Source organism: Ambystoma mexicanum, chromosome 5p (genome assembly GCF_040938575.1).
Source record: "Ambystoma mexicanum isolate Mex_15411 chromosome 5p, UKY_AmexF1_1, whole genome shotgun sequence".
Classification (NCBI taxonomy): Eukaryota; Metazoa; Chordata; class Amphibia; order Caudata; family Ambystomatidae; genus Ambystoma; species Ambystoma mexicanum.
The window spans coordinates 1,309,909,482-1,309,915,481 of record NC_090930.1 but is presented as its reverse complement, the minus strand read 5'-3'; positions in this window follow the sequence as shown (position 1 = coordinate 1,309,915,481).

Here is a 6,000-nt window from a genome sequence, read left to right as displayed (position 1 = left end):
ACCTTGAAGTGGAAGATTTACCCCCACTTCAACAACAATAATCAGTGTATTTAACGTGGCCTGCTTACCGCTTGCTGTAAATCTGCTAAAAATCCACATAGTCCTAGTAACTCTGAAAAATGGGACTAACAAGAAAAATGGGACTAACACAGCCATGCCACCACTTGGAATACAATGGAAGTCTACGAGACTGAGAGGTAGTAAAGGCAACCATTTTTTGGCAGTAATTTGGCAGATTTACCACTGAATTACCATCAGTCTTGGAATGAAGGTGATTGTTATTAATAGTAGTATTATTGTAAAGTATGTATGCGATAAAGTAGACCCTACCATACATTAGTACCCTGCACTGTTTCTCTATAATGTAAATGCGCCCGCAATTGGACGCAAAGCATGTGCTACTAGCCCATGAATACCTTACCACTGGTGTCTCAAGCCGGATCCTGCAACGGTCTTTCCTTTTTAATTTGGGGGCATTTAATTTCCTTATGTGACGCCCTCCAGTTTTGATCCGCACTGCATGTGACTTTCGCGTCCCGCATTTCAATCCTTTCATTGATGCCGCGGCATACTTCAGCTGCCATCTTCATGTCGCATAAAGTAAATCCTTTTCTTCCAAATCATCGATTCAGCTTTTATGGACCCTACACTATTTCTTTTAACTTGTTTGCCTCTCAAACCATGGAGGAGTTGCTAGAGGACAGTAGCACTGAAACAGAAGGCAGACAATGCTGCAAATCACAGCCCAGTACCTCTTCTATTGTTACTAATGTGGTGACTGATTCTAAGAAACATGCTAGTGTGGGCAGAAATGAATTAGGCTGAAGCTAAAACTCAATTTGGTACCAAATGGGCTGTGGAACCTTTCAAAAGTTGGCTACTTGAAAAAAGATATTCTCAATCTTTTGAAACAGAATCAATTGCTACTTTAGCTAAGCTTCTCCATCAGTTTTATGCTACCAGCCCCAAAGCCTTATTTTGCTCCAGTCTGGCATTAACCGGCATCTCGTTAGTCCTGTTTAGCTGCAACCTCAACATTATGCATAACCAAGATTTCATCTGAGACGTTCCGGAAAAGACCTTGCTATGCATAAAGCACCAATTTCTCACTTTGACCTTTTAAATGTGCGCTCTTTTGGAATCTTTAACATCAACTATCTTGATACTCTACAGTTTAAAGTGTGAGTTGATATTCAGATCCATTCTACCCATCGTAGCCAAGAAGAACTCAGACTCTTGCCAACCAACGCATTCCATGTCGTTACTGACGAAAATCACAAACATTATGTCAGTCTCACTTTCAATGAATTAACAAAAAAAAAACATTCGATTAAGTAAAGACACCGCAGTGATCTTTGGCCGAATGTATGCTATTCTGCATCAAGCTGACTGTCCAGTATATTCACCATGCTTCTTTGTGGCACCCCATCGTCTTATTAACGATGAGCTTGCAGCAGAAAAATCTGGGACACGAAGCAGCCTTTAGACAAAAATACTCAAGGAAACTTCATGCACAAAATAAGTTAGCATGGAAACCTGAATGGCATCTGTACTAATCACTCTATCCGCCCCACAGCAATTCAGCTTCTTTCAAATGCCGGACTAGAAACCTGACAAATTATCTCTGTTACTGGACACTGCAATGCTGCCTCCATTGAAAGCTATTGGCACCCACAAGCCAAAGAAAGAATGGATTGGCCATCCATCCTGCACCATGGCAATGTTAAAAAATCTCTTCCAACCTATGCATCTGATTCGCATACCAAAAACACTTTGGACCTGATTCACAGAAGTCTTTTAAAATGGTACAATCCCATTGGAAAACGCTCTTTAAATCAGGCTTTTCGTCTTCTACTTCCAACTTGATACCATGTCCCTCCTCTGCTTCATCGGCCCCCTATTCAAATTCCATTTCCAATTCTAATAACGTTCCTCAATTTGCAAATGGTTCCTTCACTCAATTTAAATCACACTTAAGGCTTTTGCAGTTGTACATCTTGCCATATGTCTCTTTACTTTATATTTCCTTTATGCACATATGGTCTTTTAAAAAAAATAACTGCATTATTCATTCTCCGTTCTTTAATTTTACTTCCACATGTTTAATATTTCCCCATCAGTATTTCCACATTGTTCACCTCTTCATCTTTCTAAATGCAAAACAATGTACTTCTGTTGCCATTAGACAAATTGGTGCCTCCATTTTTCTTACATATGTAATAAATATGTTTTTCTTTAATTTAACTTGAAGTGTTCATATTTATTTTTTAAGCTTTAATTTCACTGATTTACATTGTACAGGAATAGAATAGAAAATATTCTGCAAATGTTCCATTGTATTCCCACACAATGTAAGTATTATGCACTCACCCAACATGGCTGCCGTTGTCAAGCAGTGCCTGTTTGAATGGCATCATTCTAGTGTACTTAAAAAAACTCCAGCTTCCGAATGCGATGACAACGGATCATCACAGACGATAAGCTGAGTTTCTCCATTGACACCGCCACACCAGAACTATTAGTATCCTGGAAAATACACCTGGGATACTAATAGCAATAAGCCCCTCGTCGTGGCAATTACTGAGTCAGGTAATTCCCGAGGCCTTCGTTAAGGTTGTTATGGACCTCGGGGCACTACCTGACTCGCTAATGCTGCCCTGGCTCGATGCTTATTGCTGAATTATGAGTGTATTGGCATTCACAAGGGTTTTGATGACAAAACATAGGACAGAGGCTGAAGGCCACATTCCTTCATAAGGTTACAGAGTCTCTATATTATATAAACAGAAAAACTGTGGCCATATTATCAAAATGATGCAAAGAATGGTCCAAATTAATTTAGTACCAGTCGTTCTGCTTAGATAATATCGAATGGACCAAACAGACCAAACATCTCGCAGCTCAATCTTCATTCCGACTCTGTTGGCTCTCTCCATGACCAACAATCTGGCTTCAGGACCACCAGAAGTACGGAAACTGCTCTCCTGAACATCCGTGAAGACCTGCTCTCCAACTTTGACACTAACACTCCAAAATTTCAATTTCAAATTCCAACACTTCAAAATTGGTGTGCCGCCACACACATCTCGGACATCTCTAAAAAGTCAAACTTCCTACTCCACCTCCTTAGAGGTACTCTGCCTTTCCTCTCCTTTCCCCAGAAGCTCACTGTCTCCAAAGCTCTGGTTCTCTTGCTTGCTTGACTACTGTAACAGCTTCTTTCTAAATCTACCTGTCTCCACTCTCTGCCCTTTACAACTAATCCAAAACAGGACTGAGAGACTTGTCCTTGGCCTCAAGCCCTGGGATCATATCTCTCCAACTCTGAAATCCCTTCATTGGCTCCCAGCGAACGCAAGGATTACATTTAAAACCCTCTGCATTGTCCACAAGACTTTCTGGGGTCTGGGCCCAAAATACCTTCAACTATCCCTCTGTAAATACCTCCCCTCTCAAGCCCTTCGCTCCTCCATTTCTAGCTCCCTCAGGGTCAGTCGTTTTTCAAAGAAACGAGCTGGGGGTAGATCTCTATCCTCTGCGATGTCCTCCCTTTGGAACAGCCTCTGGGCGACCCTGAAACTTGAGGAGAATCACCTCCGGTTCCGGAAGCACCTTAAGACCTTCCTCTTCACTTCTGCCTTTGCCAATCTGCTCTCTTGCTGATCTGTTTTCTTCCTAGGTTTCATGCTCCTGGCCCCCCTTTTGTCCTTCAGGCCCAGGGACCAGCTCACCCTCCTGCACTGCCTCCGAGCCACCCCTTGCACTGGGATCTGTATCTGTACCTATACAGTCCCTCATTTTTCTTCTGCACTTCTGAGATATACCCTATCTGACAAATCACGCACTTGCCTCTGCCTTTATTTATTTATATATTGCATTTATTTATCTATTGCACTTATGATTTATTCTGTTTCTCTCCTCTTCCGCGCACTTCCCCCCATTGTCCCTTTCCCATGCACTTGCACGTTCTTAATGTCACTGGGCCTAGTAAGATCGTTTGTTTTTTATTCTCCCTTGTTCCCCTCCCTTTGCTTGGTTGCGCTCTGAAACACTTGTGTATGAGCGCGATATGAATAAAATATCATTTCATTTAATTTCAAACAGGTTTTGTCCCAATCCGTATTATCTAACAACATTTGCAATCAGGCAAATATTAATAAGTCTGTTTTTACTATGTTTGTTGCATAAAATAAAAAGAAATGTGTTTACTACATTTCTTTTCATGTTAAATTAAATGAAAGAGGCTGCTTCATTTTTGCCCTACTGTTTTTCTTTGTTTATGCAGATTAGAGCTAAAACTGTTTGCTCCATTCCATATATTTGAGCAGCAAAGTTGGTTCTATATTTATTTTCTCCATTATTTTCACAAGGACAAAGTTTTTGATAATCTGGCCCAAATATTTCTATTTAGATGATATGGAATGGAGCAGCAATGTTTTGTCACAATTATATTATCTAGCAACTTTGGCACCGGAGCAATAATCAGACTGTTTTTATGCTATGTGCGAGGCATAACATAAAATGAAATGTCTTTACTAAACTGTTTCCTTGTGCAATAAAATGTAGCAAATTAATTTAGGACATGCTGTGCTCAGACAATGCAAAATGGAGCACAGAGGTGTTGCCCCATCTGTATTACCTCGCTAAACATTATCCCAATTTGCTCCCTTAAATCTCATGCCCACCACTTGGGGGCATGATTTGGGGTTATTTAGTATTGGATTTCCTACTAAATCTTGCATCCCATAACTGTGGTGAGGGCCACACTTCCAACCTTACTTGCCATCCAGATAAATTTCAGATGTTTGGCAGCCAGGATGCTTTTTATCCAAATGCCTCTGCTTCCCAGAATGCCTTGCGCAATGCTTCATCACCATCCTAGAAGGGCAAGATTACATGAAAAATAAGGTACACCTGTGGCCAGCCGGTGCTAACAAAGATCGCATCTGAGGCTTGCATTTATTGGTCAGCTTAAAAAGCCTCCCTTTACTTTATTCTAATGGTGGCCATTGCTCTCGTTCGCGACTGGTCCCTGGTTCTATATTCCTAGTTTCTAGCTCCTAGTTGCTGAAAACTTGCATTCGATTTTTGCTTGCTTATTGGTATTTTCTGATGCTGGATTTGCTTTGTAGATTTTCTCTGTTTTTGTGTCAGCACTTTCCAGTGCTTTGCGTTCCTGAACAGCTCAGTTTATTGGTTTCTGATAGTTCCTTGACCTTGCTGTGTTCTACAGTGTACACCTAATTCCTGAGACACCACTCTCCATTTTTAGAGACTTCCTATTATTTTTCCTTCCTTCCATGGCTCGCGAGAGGGAGGTTTTGGGTTGCTAATTTTTTTTCCCCTGATTCCCTCTTGGACTCTGCTCCTGGTTTGTCCCACACCTCTCCCTAAGGTCCCTGTTGATTATAGGTATGGTGTGCTGTTTTTAACTGCATCTGTGTGAAAGCTCATTTTCCGCCCTATCATATAAATGACTATTCCTGTTTGTCCCTTGTTAATAGTCGTATTTACTAAGTTATTCTCCCTTTAATGTTGTAGCCTTTTTGTGTCCCTGTTTGATCGTCAGGTTGGGCATCGCTGGCATACCTGGGGAGGTGTCTTGTCCTTGGAGTATTGTCTTTTAGCTGCCTTGTATAATACTATCAAGGGTATCAGCACATAGATCATGTCATTGCTTGTCGTATATGCAGACAACAATTGTGGGTGAGTAGTTTGCTGATTTTCTCCACCGCTGAATCTTGCCACTTTGAACTTTCCTGCCTCATGCTCTACCAGTGTGAAATTGAGGTTCCCTCACCACAAGGTTTTGCGACTAAGGGATAGCCAATACAGAGAGACTTTCGCTACTGTGAACCCATTACCACTGTGAGGCATTGGGGGTCATTACAAGGTTGGAGGTAACCATGCCGCTATTTGCGACATGGCTACCCCCATACCGCATACCGGGTACGGGTTCCCTGAATGGGGAAATACCGGGCCATTCCAACCTTGGAGGAC